The sequence below is a fragment of the Cervus canadensis genome, chromosome 7, assembly GCF_019320065.1.
Source record: "Cervus canadensis isolate Bull #8, Minnesota chromosome 7, ASM1932006v1, whole genome shotgun sequence".
Classification (NCBI taxonomy): domain Eukaryota; kingdom Metazoa; phylum Chordata; class Mammalia; order Artiodactyla; family Cervidae; genus Cervus; species Cervus canadensis.
The window spans coordinates 59326663-59342519 of record NC_057392.1 but is presented as its reverse complement, the minus strand read 5'-3'; the positions used below and the strand labels follow the sequence as shown (position 1 = coordinate 59342519).

The 15857-nt window shown below is 43.7% G+C and overlaps 1 pseudogene across 1 annotated transcript; it reads right to left on the bottom strand.

Annotated features, from left to right (window-relative positions):
• Positions 1–3250: 3250 nt before the first annotated feature.
• On the bottom strand, positions 3251–3952 carry LOC122444880 (annotated as a pseudogene). Its single transcript, XR_006270372.1, has one exon. The product of XR_006270372.1 is annotated as a zinc finger HIT domain-containing protein 1-like (transcript).
• Between the last annotated feature and the right edge of the window lie 11905 nt (positions 3953–15857).

Genomic DNA, 15857 nt, shown 5'->3' with positions numbered 1-15857 from the left:
CAGATTGCCAGTCCCGGTTGGATGCATGAGACAAGGTGCTCAGGGCTGGTGCACTGGGATGACCCTGAGGGATGGGATGGGGAGGGAGATGGGAGGGGGGTTCAGAATGGGGAACACATGTACACCCATGCCTGATTAATGTCAATGTATGGCAAAACCCACTACAATATTGTAAAGTAATTAGCCTCCAATTAAAATAAATTAATTTAAAAAGAGCAATGATTTCAACAGTCATTGCATGGGTCCATAGTGTTTCATGTTGTTACTATTTAGAGTATTAACTTCTCGGAATTTATTAAGCAATAATGGAACATCTAATCAAGCAGAAGAAGGATGTGAAACTAAGAGCATGTTTTTATAAGTCTGAAGCCTCAGGACCTATTCTGTGCTGAATGAAACAGGCTCCTGACATTCCCTACACTGTCAGTCAACTCGGTCTCCTGCACCTTTCCCTGGGTCCCACCACCGCCTGGCACAATGACCATCCCCTGCATTTGGACTCCCCCTGCCTCCCATACTTCCCAACCAGACCCTGCCCCAGCAGCCTGGTTCCCACAGGGCCCTGTGTATAGCCAGGGCTCCTAGCCCCTGCTCCTGTTTCCTCCTTCCTGGATCACCCTCCTGTCTTGCTGCAAGTCCTCACCTCTTACAGAGGACAGTTCAGATCTCACCTCCATGACCTCTCCAGCCCACGCTGAGTCCTTCTCCTTGCCATGCTACTGTGCATGCATTCACACATTAACCGAAAGGCCTATGACCTTTGCTTCTTTTCTTGTGAGAAATAAGAAGCAAGGTGAAATTAGACCAAAAACCACATCATCAACAGAAATATATTTATAGAATGATCTTAGAGTGAGGAGGGATAGTAGAGGACCTAGTCTTACTTAATCCCCACAGTCAGATGTGCCAAGATTTTGGAGTGTGAAAAAACTGAGGCTCAGCGCTGTTGAGCTCGCCAATGTTTTGCCCTCAGGACAAGTTCCTCTCTCAGCTGGGCATCAGCAAGCCCAGCCTCGGTTGCACTGGCTGTGCTGCTGCCAGTGTGGGGTGACTGGACCTCTCAGGCCTTGGTTTCCTCATCTGTAAAGTGAGGACACTAGACCCTCCTGCACAGGTCAGTGAGGAGCCAGTGAGTGATGCAGACACAGTCAGAACTGGCTCAGGGCTGACCCCCAGGAAGCTTCCATCACATAACTTGCAGCTGTTGTTTCATACCTGGAGCCATCACACCAGCCTGGGAATGAGGAAGTTGACCCTCTGATTTCCTCCACGAGTGGCATCTCTGCACATGTTTGGTACGGCGTTCACTTAGGGCCTTGTGCTCCTCTGACATCCCCATCTTTACTGTCATCGTAACTTGAGAAGTCCTACTGCTGGGTTTGGTGAGCAACAAGCAGGCCTTACATAGGGGTTTCATCCCCTGGGTCTGGTACACCCAGTATTGAAGGTCTTGGGCTTTCCCATAGAAGCAATGTTGATGCAATAGCTAAGTCTGTACCTTCTGTGGAGGGCTGTAAGGCATAGTGATTAGAAACACAGACTGTTGGGCTATTCGCCTCATGGAATCTTGATGTGTGTGTGTGTTGGTGTGGGGGGGGGGGGCAGTTTCTAAGAATAAAACAAGGAGAAATAATGATAGAATACACCATTAAAAAAATTACAAGACAAATGGAAGCTGAGGGAAATATTCACAGCATATACACCCAGTGGCTCAGCAGTAAAGAATCTCCCTGTAGTTCAGGAGCCACAGGAAATATGGGTTTGATCACTGGGTCTGGAAGATCTCCTGGAGGAGGGCATGGCAACCCACTCCGGTATTCTCTCCTGGAGAATCCCGTGAACAGAGGAGCCTGGTGGGCTGCAGACCATGGGGTCACAAAGAGTCAGACACCACTGAAGCGACTGAGCATGCACCCATACTACAAAAGTTAGTATCCTTGATGTAAAATGAGCACTTGCACATTAATAAATAAAAGACAAAGGACATAGGCAGTTCACAAAAGAAGTAGAAATGACTAATAAGCATATGAAGATACGTTCAATCTCCTTAGTTATCAACCAGCTTCAAGTTATAACATCAATGAGATAGAATTGCTTTGTTTATTCAACTGACAAAGGATTTTTTGTAAAATGATAATAACCTAGGTAGGCTAAAGTGAGAATTTAACCTGTTCTAAGCAATCTTGGAAACATGCATCAACCCCTTACTGTCTGCATACAGTGGAACCAAGCAAGTCCACATTTATACTATTGGAAACAATGCCCAATGATTCTTATGATTATTAGAACAGATTAAAGTTTACAAACAACCTGAGTGTTCATTAGTAGAGGGGACTAAACCAATTATGTTTTTATCTTTAGAATGGAATATTCCACAACTATTAAAGAACACATTTTAGAAGAATTATGATAACATTAAGTGGGGAGCTATTCATGATATATTGCTGAGTGGGGAAAGCAAGCCGTAAAAACAGCATGTGCAGTAAGACTGTATATTTATGGAGAAACCTCTGGGCTATATGTGTCATGAAGTTTCTCCCTCTTACTCAGGAGAGACAGACAAATTTGAGCATGTTTTCAGTCATTTTAGCATTGGCTAGAGGTTTTTTGCCAAGTAGATTTACTTGGCATTCTACTTTCTGATTTTCAGCATAGCTCCTAATACAGGGTCTGCTGAGTCTGGCATCTACTGAAGTTTTGGAGGTAGATCCAGGAAACCTAGGAGGTTTGAGACAATGGATATTAAATACGAATGTTTATGTGTAACTAAATATTACTGGTGCTTGTCTATGGGTGAGGAGACTGACAGCAATTTCATTTTCCTTATTTATATTTACTACCTAAATTTTCAAGAATAAATATATATCCTATCATTTAGGCTAAAAATGATATTTTAAAGGTAATTTTGAAGTGAGGATATCTAGGAGAGTGAGAATTAGTATTTTCTTCTAGATAAAAATATTTAATGAAAATTGAGGGACTTCCCTGGTGGTTCAGTGGCTAAGACTCCATGCTCCCAATGCAGGGATCCCTGGGGCGGTCCCTGTTCAGGGAACTAGATCCCACAGTCCACAACTAGGAGATCCCATGTCACAACCACAACCAAAAGGACACATGAGCCACACACAACGAAGGTCAGAGATCCCGCATGCTGCAACTAAGACCCAGGGCAGTCAAATTAACAAATAAATAATAAATATTTAAAAAAGAAAATTCACAGCTAAGCTTAGAAGTAATTACATATATGTAATTTTTTGTTTGTTTGTTTTTGTTTTCTCACAGGAGACCTTTTATTACAACTGCACTCTGAGGGCTCAGGCACCGCCCTGCCTCCGGCCCTGGAAGCGAGGCTGGTCTCCCTGGAGGACAGGACACGGGCTTTGCTGCGCTGCCCTCCTGGTCCGGGAGGAGCATCTTTTCTTTCAGTGATGCTCTCTCCGAGGCCGGGCGATGCACAGGGCCTTCCTCTCTGGAGACGCCCAGGGTCACACAGTCCACTTCAGGCACCTGGTCTCCTGGTGGGTGCCCAGACAGCGCACAGTACAGTACCGGGCACCGCAGCTGACCCGGGTGTAGGGGGAGGGGAAGCCGCAGACAGCACAGAAGGGGCGCTGGGGCCGGGATGGGGGTCCCGCACAGGCCGTCAGGTAGTTAGGACCCTCGGCCACACTCAAGTTCTGCTCCCCCAGCAAGGCCTGAGGAGCTTAAAATGATCACCTTGTGTTTTCTTTTTCTTCCCAGTGTCTGCGTCGTCATCAAACTGAGGCAGCCGCTTGCCCAGGTGGGGGAGGCCCGCGTGGGGGTCGTCCTGGAAGTTGTCATTCTCCAAGGCCTCGAGCTGCCTGTTGATGCGGCGCTGCCGGGCTGCCGGATCCAGCACCCGCCGCTGACCAGGGTCCTGGGAGCGAACCGAAGTTTTCTTCTCCACCATTTCTACAACACAGCTCTATATATGTGTAAATTTATATATAAAAGACTAGAAGTAAATATGCCAAAAATCTCCAAAGTGGTACCCTGCTAAGATTATTAATAGTAAAATTATGAAGATTAATAGTTCTTCTCTATACTAAATATAATCTATATACTTATTTACATACATATGTAACACATATATAGAAAGACCACATCAAAATTCTCTTGGAGGAAACAGGTGACCAACCACTAGGTTACAAGGAAACATGTGGCTTAGCAAAGCCTTTTTTTTTTTTTTCCTACAATTCCTGTATCTAGGGCTCCTCTGTGCTCAGAATACATGTTAGGGATCCCTTGAAATGGCCTCAGCTATGTTCCAATAAAATTTTATTCACTGATGCCAGAATTTGAACTTCATATAATTTTCATGTCATGAAACAGTTTTCTGGAGGCTTTTTTGAACCATTTAAAAATGTAAACACCATTCTTGTTGGCTGTACAAAAATGGGCATTTGATCCACCCAAATGTATTTGTTGTATTTGCTGACTTCTGATGGAGAAAACTGAAAGAGGTGGGGAGAATTCAGAGAGCAATCTCTTCTTAGCTGCAGAATTGATGCATTAAAATAGAAAGGAAGAAACCAGATGAAGTTAGAGAGAGAAACACGGTAATGCAGAACCAAACTACATAGGATTTTAGGAGAACTTTGGTTTTAGGGACGCGGTGAGGCATTAAAGGGGCTTGCTAGGTGGTGCTAGTGGTAAAGAATCTGCCTGCCAATGTAGGAGATCCTGGCCAGTTAACTTAGTTGGTTAGAGTGCAGTGCTAATAACGTCAAGGTCACAGGTTCGAGCCTGATCCTTGTGTGAGCCAAGTTTGTTTGACATTTTGGGCTTCCTTAATGACTCCATGGTAAAGAATATGCCTGACAATGCAAGAGACATGGGTTTGATCCCGGGGCCGGGAAGATCCTCATGTCGGAAATATTCCCTGGAGGAGGAAATGGCAACCCTCTCCAGTATTCTTGCCTAGGAAATCCCATGGACAGAGGAACCTGGTGGGCTATAGTCCATGGGGTCGCAAAGAGTCAGACACAACAGCACACATACACAAAGCAGGAGACGCAAGAAATGCGGGTTCAATCCCTGGGATAGGAAGATCCCCTGGAGCAGGAAATGGCAACCCACTCCAGTGGGTTTACAGGGTTTACAGGGTCTTGCCTGTAAAATTCCATGGACAGAGGAGCCTGGAGGGCAGAGGAGCCTGGCAGGTTACAGTCCATAGTACTGCAAAGAATTGGACACAACTAAGTAACTGAGCACACCGAGGCATTAGAGGGTTTTTAGAAGAGAAATGCCATGACGTGACTTAGGCCTTAAAATTATAAAGTCCAAATTTAACCTGGTTTAGTAATAGGAAGTAGTTGAACTTGAATGGCTGAATTCATAAATAAAACACCTAGAGAAAATTCCTTTCTGAGTTGATTTTTCTCCCAGCTGGGCAAACTCAACTAGTTCTTAGTTTAGCTAAATCATAGGAGAAAACACTTTTACAAAGATAGTCTATGTGGATCTCAACCTGAATGAAGTTGATTTCTCTCCATGTTTCAAAGGTTTTTCTCTATTGAATCCAATGCCATAAAAATGTATTCAAATTCTGTTTAGATGCTGACTGGTCACCAGAAAACTCCAAAGTTTGAATACTCAGGCTGAAAAAAACTGTTTTTCTTTTCTGAGACTAGTTTCTGTAACTTAGCAATGGAAGTATTTTCATTGCAAGGGAAGGACCATTATATTTCTACTTTAGTCACCACTTCCCTGAGCTGAATGTTGACTGCAGAGATAAGACTGAATAAATAATCTTGATGACAGTAGAATTGCCTTGTGCTTCTTTCCACCTTCACAACACCTACATTAAAGGGTAATTGTGAGGAGTAAATGAGGATTCAATCATAAGGCATGCAGCACCGTGCGTGGCACCTATAGATGATGAATAAAGGACACAGTTTGGACTTATTTGGGTTCTTAATCAGGCTGGAGAGGAAGGCACCCCTTTGCTTCTGGTAACTGTAATCACAGGCCTCTTTGTCCCATAGCTTCTGGTTTTCATTTCTGGGCCAGGCTTTGTGCTAATTCATTTATCCAGATGTTTCCTGCCTCTTCGTGCAAAAATACATAGCTCTGTCCCTTTAGATGTCATTGCCAGGAGTGAAAACATGAGCACCCAAAAAGAGGTCTCTTCCCAACATTCACTCTCTCAGTCAGATTCTTCACCTGGTTGAGGTGGTCACATTTGAAATTTTTACCTCAAAGCACTTACCTACAAAATGTCCACAAGTGAAAATGGTAGCATTTAAAGAAAATGAAAATGACATTTTCTTGTCTCCCTGTGAGGAATGAATAAGATGAAGCTCTTAGCACAGCACCTGATTTAAGGTAAGCTTTCACTACCGGTACCGTCAACTGTTCGTCGGAGGTAAGAGGAAAATACCTGGGGTCCAGGCCTTCAGACCAGGAAATGGCATACCTCCATTTAGCGCTCATTTAATGCTAGAAAGGGCCCTTAAAAAGTTGTGCATAAAGTGTTTAACTTTCTATTCTGAAAGGAAAAGAAATTTTTTGGATGAAACCAAAACAAAAATAGTTTCCTCACTCTAATCCTATAGTAGGAAGAGCCGCTTCTGAACTAGTGGGATTAGAGTGGTCCCATCTCGCCATCTAGGGAGCTAAGGAAGAGCCAAATTTAGAGCAAGTTGATTAATCTAGTTTTAATTTTGTTTTCCAAGTCTGTAATTCACCAAAAATATGTTTTCTAATACGAATATTTTAAAGTCCCTATTAGATTCACTAGTGAAGAAATTTCATTCAAATTGTCAAAGCAAAATGAAAACACTAATATTTAAACTCTAAGCCCCAAAACTATCTAAATGAAGAAGTTCTGCTGAGAGAAGAGAAAATACTCCCCAGGATTTATCAGCATAAATTTCCATGGCCATCAGTCCCATTCATCTGGAACTTCTCTAGCAATAGACTGCGTTTATTCTGGCACATGCACTGGGAGTGTCCCAGAGACCAGGGCTACGTCTTCCCAGAACACTGCTAGACATCAACTGGGACTAGAGTCATTCCATTCATTTTCCAAGAATGCAACTGCCTTTTGTAACCAAGATCCTTGGCAAGGACCTGTGTTCTTGGTTTGAGGTTGTGTGTGTGTGTGTGTTTCCTCTCCTTTTATTACTAAGGCTGTTCATTACAGTTATAACCTGCTCTCTCCCCTTAGGTGTTTATGAGAATTTTCTTTCTCTCTAGAATGAAAACAATGGCAGTAAGATTACCTCCAAAACTAAGTAATAGTAGCATATATGAAATATCCAGAGTTGTTCTGAGACCCTCTAGTTAGTGTTACTATTACTGTAATATTAACAACGATGTCTGAGGAGGCCTTACAAATAGCTGTGAAAAGAAGAGAAACAAAAAGCAAAGGAGAAAAGGAAAGATATACCCATTTGAATGCAGAGTTCCAAAGAATAGCAAGGAGAGATAAGAAAGCCTTCCTCAGTGATCAGTGCAAAGAAATAGAGGAAAACAATAGAATGGAAAAGACTAGCGATCTCTTAAAAAAAATTAGAGATACCAAGGGAATATTTTATGCAAAGATGGGCTCAATAAAGGACAGAAACAGTATGGACCTAACAGAAGCAGAAGATATTAAGAGGTGGCAAGAATACACAGGAGAACTGTACAAAAAAAGATCTTCACGACCCAGATAATCACTATGGTGTGATCACTCACCTAGAGCCAGACATCCTGGAATGCGAAGTCAAGGGGGCATCACTACAAACAAAGCTAGTGGAGGTGATGGAATTCCAGTTGAGCTATTTCAAATCCTAAAAGATGATGCTGTGAAAGTGCTGCACTCAATATGCCAGCAAATTTGGAATACTCAGCAGTGGCCACAGGACTGGAAAAGGTCAGTTTTCATCCCTATCCCAAAGAGAGGCAATGCCAAAGAATGCTCAAACTACCACACAATTGCATGCATCTCACATGCTAGTAAAGTAATGCTCAAAATTCTCCAAGCCAGGCTTCAGCAATATGTGAACTGTGAACTTCCAGATGTTCAAGCTGGATTTAGAAAAGGCAGAGGAACCAGAGATCAAATTGCCAACATCCGTTGGATCATAGGAAAAGCAAGAGAGTTCCAGAAAAACATCTATTTCTGCTTTATTGGCTATGCCAAAGCCTTTGACTATTGTGGATCACAACAAACTGTGGAAAATTCTGAAAAAGATGTGAATACCAGACCACCTGACCTGCCTCTTGAGAAACCTGTATGCAGGTCAGGAAGCAACAGTTAGAATTGGACATGGAACAACAGACTGGTTCAAAATAGGAAAAGGAGTACATCAGGCTGTATATTGTCACCCTGCTTATTTAACTTATATGCAGAGTACATCATGAAAAATGCTGGGCTGGATGAATCACAAGCTGGAATCAAGATTGCCAGGAAAAATATCAATAACCCCAGATATGCAGATGACACCACCCTTATGGCAGAATGTGAAAAACTAAAGAGCCTCTTGATGAAAGTGAAAGAGGAGAGTGAAAAAGTTGGCTTAAATCTCAACATTCAGAAAACTAAGATCATGGCATCCGGTTCCATCACTTCATGGCAAATAGATGGGGAAACAGTGGAAACAGTAGCTGACTTTATTTTTTTGGGCTCTAAAATCACTGCAGATAGTGACTGCAGTCATGAAATTAAAAGACGCTTACTCCTTGGAAGGAAAGTTATGACCAATCCAGACAGCACATTGAAAAGCAGAGACATTACTTTGCTAACAAAGGTCTATCTAGTCAAGGTTGTGGTTTTTCCAGTAGTCATGTATGGATGTGAGAGTTGGACTATAGAGAATGCTGAGCACCGAAGAGTTGGTGCTTTTGAACTGTGGTGTTGGAGAAGACTCTTGAGAGTCCCTTGGACTGCAAGGAGATCCAACCAGTCCATCCTAAAGATTAGTCCTGAATATTCATTGGAATGACTGATGTTGAAGCTGAAACTCCAATACTTTGGCCACCTGATGTGAAGAGCTGACTCATTTGAAGAGACCCTGATGCTGGGAAAGATTGAAGGCAGGAGGAGAAGGGGCCGACAGAGGATGAGGTGGTTGGATGGCATCACCAACTCAATGGACATGAGTTTGGGTAAACTCTGGGAGTTGGTGATAGACAGGGAGGCCTGGCATGCTGTGTGGTCCATGGGGTTGCAAAGAGTCAGACACGACTGAGTGACTGAACCGAACTGATAGCAGGTGCTATTTTTGAGCTCCTAGGCATTCTTTTTTTTTTTTTTCGATTTGCAAAAGGAATATTTTATTTATTTTCTTTTTTTTTTTCATGTATTTTTGTTAGTTGGATGCTAATTACTTTACAATATTGTAGTGGTTTTTGCCATACATTGACATGAATCAGCCATAGATTTACATGTGTTCCCCATCCTGATCCCCCCTCCCGCCTCCCTTTCCATCCCATCTCTCTGGGTCTTCCCAGTGTACCAGCCCTAAGCACTTGTCTCATGCATCCAACCTGGGCTGGTGATCTGTTTCACCCTTGATAGTATACTTGTTTCAATGCTATTCTCTCAGAACATCCCACCCTTGCCTTCTCCCACAGAGTCCAAAAGTCTGTTCTGTACATCTGTGTCTCTTTTTCTGTTTTGCATATAGGGTTATCATTACCATCTTCTTAAATTCCATATATATGCGTTAGTATACTGTATTGGTCTTTATCTTTCTGGCTTACTTCACTCAATATAATGGGCTCCAGTTTCATCCATCTCATTAGAACTGATTCAAATGAATTCTTTTTAATGGCTGAGTAATACTCCATTGTGTATATGTACCACAGCTTCCTTATCCATTCGTCTGCTGATGGGCATTTCAGTTGCTTCCATGTCCTGGCTATTATAAACAGTGCTGTGATGAACATTGGGGTGCACGTGTCTCTTTCAGATCTGGTTTCCTCAGTGTGTGTGCCCAGCAGTGGGATTGCTGGGTCATATGGCAGTTCTATTTCCAGTTTTTTAAGGAATCTCCACATTGTTCTCCATAGTGGCTGTACTAGTTTGCATTCCCACCAACAGTGTAAGAGGGTTCCCTTTTCTCCACACCTTCTCGAGCATTTATTGCTTGTAGACTTTTGGATAGCAGCCATCCTGACTGGCGTGTAATGGTACTTCATTGTGGTTTTGATTTGCATTTCTCTGATAATGAGTGATGTTGAGCCTCTTTTCATGTGTTTGTTAGCTATCTGTATGTCTTCTTTGGAGAAATGTCTGTTTAGTTCTTTGGCCCATTTTTTGATTGGGTCATTTATTTTTCTGGAATTCAGCTGCAGGAGTTGCTTGTATATTTTTGAGACCAATCCTTTATCTGTTGCTTCGTTTGCTATTATTTTCTCCCATTCTGAAGGCTGTCTTTTCACCTTGTGTATAGTTTCCTTTGTTGTGCAAAAGCTTTTAAGTTTCATTAGGTCCCATTTGTTTATTTTTGCTTTTATTTCCAATATTCAGGGAGGTGGGTCATAGAGGATCCTGCTGTGATTTATGTCTGATAGTGTTTTGCCTATGTTCTCCTCTAGGTGAGCTCCTAGGCATTCTAAATTGTGCTAATCCTCATACCAATTCTGCAAAACAGGCTGTAGTATTCCTGTTTTAGAAGGAAACTGATGCTCAGAGAAGTTAAGTTGCTTACCCAAGATCATTGAGCAAGTAAGTGTGGGACAAAATCAAAACCGCACTCAGGTCTGACTGACTCCAAAGCTTCTGCTCCTACCCCAGGCGATGGGCCTCTCATTCATTCACTGCCTGTGACCTGCCCAACCCTGATTCTGGGGTCCCCTCAGTGCTGCCACCTGGGTACTAAGAGTTAGTACCCAAGACTCTTAGTACTATGGAACCCATGGCCAGTGGATCCAGTAGAAAGGGATAAAAAATGGAAATGATGAAGACACTGTAAAAGACTGCCCACGAGCTGCCCTTTCCTCCCCTGCACAACCAGGGGCTTTGACTGAGGGACGTTCTCCAAGGCTTCTGGGTTCCAACAATTCTGGGTTCCTTCCAGGAGCCACAGGAGAGGCTGGGTGCATAGGGTGTGACCCCTGCTGCCAGAGCCCAGGGGAGACTCGCGAGGGCTCACCCAGGGCAGATGCGATTTGCCTCTGAAGAAACTCTCCCTCCAGGGGTCTTGTGAGGAGATGGCGGGTGACTGAAGCCCCTTCGCCCACCCGTCCTGCAGGGCCGGCGGCAGAGGGGGCCCAGCACCAGTCATCATGTCAGCCCAGCAGCTGCTTCCTCTGAGGGATGGCCGAAATCTGTCCTCAGGGGTGGTCGAGGGCACGGCTGCTCCACTCCTCCCTAACAGCCTCCCAGCAAGACCGCCATCCCTCTGTCCTCACTGTCTGCTCCTGGTCTAAGGGACCCAGGCTGGATGACCGCCCTAAAGAGGCATCTCTGGGGGCTCCTGTGGATGCCCCGCAGTCACGAGGGGGAGGGGCAGCGGGAGGCACCTCCCCCCCCCCCCCCCCCCCCCCCCCCCCCGAGCCAGGTTGTCCCCTGCCCTCCACCCCTTAGCCATTCCCCATATATTAGTAATCTTAGGCTGTGTAACAAATTTCCTACACCTTAGTAGCTTAAAACAACAAACATTTATCATCTGGACTTCTTTCTTTCCTTTTTTGTTTGTGGGGGTGGGACGCTGTGCCACATGCCTGGCTTGCATGATCTTAGTTTCCTGACCAGGTATTGAGACTGGGCCGCAGGAGTGAAAGAGCCACGTCCAAACCCCTGGACCACCAGGGAACTCCCATATTATCTGTTTCTGAGGGGCAGCTCAGCTAGGCTCTCTCCTGGCTCAAGGTCTGTCCTGAGTCCAGTAAAGCTGTTGGATGGCTGTGATATCTGAAGCCTTAGGACTGCAGGGCCACGTCAAAGACAGCTCGGCTCAGCATGTCTGTTGGCAGGAGGCCCCCATCTGGAAACTTTGTTCATTGCTAAAGGGAAGGTATTAATAAAATGGTACAGTAGCTTTGGAAAACAGTTTGGCAGTTTTCTCAGAATGTTAAGTATAATGTTACTATGTGACCCAGAAATTTCATTCCTAGCTTTATACTCAAGAGCAATGAAAATATATGTTCACACAGAAACTTGCATGAAAATGTTTGTAGCAGCATTATTCCTAATAGCCAAAGGTGGAAATAATCTAAATGTTATTTCCATAAATTAGAATGCTTTTCAGCTATAAGAAGGAATGAAACATTGATACATGTTTCAACATACAGGAACCCTGAAAACATGCTAAGCCAAAGAAGCCAGACAGAAGACCACATACTATATTAATCCACTTATAAGAAATGTCAAGAAAAGGCAAACCTATAGAGGAAAAAAGTAGACTAGCAGTTGCCTAGGGCTGGGTGGAAATGGCAGTGACTGTAAATGGGCATAAGGTTTCTTTTGGGGGTGATGAAATTGTTCTACAATTAGATTTTGGTGAAGTTTGCACGACTCTGTAAGTATACTTAAAATCACTGAATTCTATAATAAATCAGGTGAATTTTATGGCAGGTAAATAACATCACAGTAAAACTATTTTTAAAGGAATGAATGTGTCAATGCACCAATGATGAATCCACGATAACTTCTGAGTGAAAGAAGCCAGGCAAAAAAACAATGTCTGCTGTATGATTCCTTTTATATAAAGTTCTAGAACAGGCAAACTGCTCTATACTAACAGAAAGCAGGTCATTGGTTGCCTGTACAAGGTGGTAGAGGAACAGGATGGTTGAGAGGCAGAGATACCTAGGGGCAGGAGAAACTTTGGGGTAGGTAGTTTTATTATTAATACCTTGTTTGTGATGATGGTTTCACAGATGTATGCTGCTGCTGCTGCATAGTCACTTCAGTCGTGTCTGACTCTTTGTGACCCCATGGACCGTAGCCAGCCAGGCTCCTCTTATCCATGGGATTCTCCAGGCAAGAATACTGGAGTGGGTTGCCATTCCCCGCTACAGGGGATCTTCCCAATCCAGGGACTGAACCCAGGTCTCCTGCATCACAGGCAGATTCTTTACCACTGAGTAGATACATCTGTTAGTGAAGCCCTCACAGTTGTATACATTATGTCAAACTTATCAAATGGTACCTTTTAAGTATGTGCGGTTTATCGTATGCTGCATTTTACCTCAATAAGGCTTTTCATGATAATGCTATGATTTGGCATTGAAATGAAAAGTTATCTGTACAGAAAAGCAAGGAAACAGAGTGGTGGGACATAAATTTTATATTAGTGAAATAGATATTCATTAGAGGAAGAATGACCAGAATCTCATATTTTGCAAAGCAAAAACAAGTGCTGTAGGACACCTAAGTAAATGATGCTATAATAGACCTTGTCACTAAGACAATGTGTAAAAGTCACCAATATTACGCTAAGGAACGCAGATGAAGGGTAAGCACATGGCCCAATTTCTGAGGGTGAGGAAAAGAAATTTTAAAGCAAAGAAAAGTTGGTGTTACCAGACTCATAAAATATGAATGCCTATCATTAAGGCATGGTTTCATCTTTCCTTTGTTAGAGCCACCTAAGATAAAGATTTGTCTTACAGTTTATACTGTCTTAGACTTGATGACTTTTTGAGATAGAACAGGCCACAGTCCCTCTAAGAGCTCATTATGAGAGAAGAAGTCTGGTAGAGAACTGGGGGGACAGAACAGAGTGATGGGGCTTGGCAGTTCAGACCAGATCTTACTTTTTTAGGAAAATAAACCCTTGAGAGTCCTTGGCTCTGCCTCATCACCAAAATGTAAGTAAGGAACTTGTCATCTTTTGCCTCATGTGGAGCCTTTGAAAGTGCAGTCTTATCTCCTGTAGAGTCTGTTAGGGCTGGAGGTCAACTTAGAGGACATCTCCATCGCTCATTGTTTTTTCTGGCAAAAATCTCTGGCCTTGCACAGATCACACAGTGAGCTAGTAATACATTATTTCTAGATTTTTCAGAGTGACTCTAGCATTGTGAGATGCAGACCAAAAATGCTTAAATCCTAGAAGCATGGAGTTACATGGGTCCCTTGTCATAACTGCAGCAGTAGTGGGCAGAGCAGAAGCAGCACCAGCTGGAGAGACCACAGTGTCCTGTCCCAATGCTTGGAAGGTACTCAACATCTGGGAGCCTCACCTCAGTTTTCTCATCCACAGAGTGTCAATTTACTTCTTAGAGCTCCTTGCAAGAACTAAACAAGAGAGTGTATGTCAGAGGCTGCAAGCTCAAATGCCTTTGGGGCCAATCAAGTCAGTGGAGTCTGGCAGACTGGAGAGCACAGCCCCTTTCTATTTATTGATTGATTGATTTTTGGCTGCACTGGGTCTTTGTTGTGGCGTTCGGGCTTTTCACTGCTGTGTGGGCTTTCTCTAGTTGCTGCACTTGGGGCCTACTCTTCCTTGCAGTGCGCGGTCTTCTCATTGTGGGTGGCTTCTCCTCTTGCAGAGCACAGACTCTGGGAAGTGTGGGCTTCAGTAGTTGTAGCTCATGAGCTCTAGGGTATGGACTCTGTAGTTGTGGCACATGGGCTTGGTTGCCCCACAGCATAGTGGGCTCTTAGTTCCTGGACCAAGGATCAAACTCATGTCAACTGCACTGGCAGGTGGATTTTTAATCACTGGACCACTCAAACCTTTTCTAAAGAGAAGTTTCCTTACTCTGTACTGACCAGTTGTTATGTAGAAATATGGGCCCAATGTTGCCAATTTTTTAAAATGTTGCACAGTCCAAAGAAAGATAACTATGGTTTTTATCATTCAAACTGTGATGTGTGAAAGGTCCAGGAAGTGATCAATATGGTATAGTAATAGTTGAGTGGCAGCTTCTCAGGAACCCCTTCCCCCACTCTATACATTATTCCTGGCAGGCAATGAAGCAGCAACATTCCTTGAGTGTTCATATGTGTGCTGGTTCTGTGCAAGGTGCCCTAGATGCAAAGACCAGCAGAGAAACAGCCCCTATTGCAACCTTCCTTTGAAATCAGGGAAGTTGGTGACAATGCTGCAGCCTAGTCTAACCCACCATGTCTCCAGCCTTGGTTCCTAGTGAGAATTCTAACCACCTTCTGGGATGACATATTCTCTAAAATCATCCAGAAATAACACTGCTAGAACCTAATTTCTAGTTCCCATCCGAACTGCCGCACATCTTACCTAGATTTTTTAAATGCCTTATTGGTTTGCACTTAACCACTAAGGATTTTTATTTGTTTTATATTGCACTGAGTCTCAGTCTACATTATTTCAAGATATAAGAAGTTTTAGAAAATCATCTAGGCTTCCTATGAGTGAGTGAGTGAGTGAAGTCGCTCAGTCGTGTCCGACTCTTTGCGACCCCATGGACTGTAGCCTACCAGGCTCTTCTGTCCATGGGATTCTCCAGGCAAGAATACTGGAGTGGGTTGCCATTTCCTTCTCCAGGAGATCTTCCTGACCCAGGGATCGAACCCAGGTCTCCCGCATTGCAGGCAGACGCTTTAACCTCTGAGCCACCAGGGAAGCCCAGGCTTCCTATAGGTCACTGATTTTAAAGGTTCTGGCTTACATCCTGCTTTACCACCCACCAATATCACCACTGATGGTCTCATTTTCACCAGATACCCATGTGTCTGAGTGTTACTATTTCCATTTACACAGGGAATGTAGATAATCATCTGAGAGGCTGTCCCCAAAGCCCCCTGGGCTCATGTGACCAGGCAGTTGGGAAAGTCAGCCCCTAACCCACCATTATGAGACCACACGGGGCAGGGTCAGAAAGACTAAAGATTTGGAGAAATCTCAACAGGGCTTCCCAGGTGGCTCAGTGGTAAAGAATCCACCTGCCAATGTAGGAGACGCAGAGATGTAAGTTCG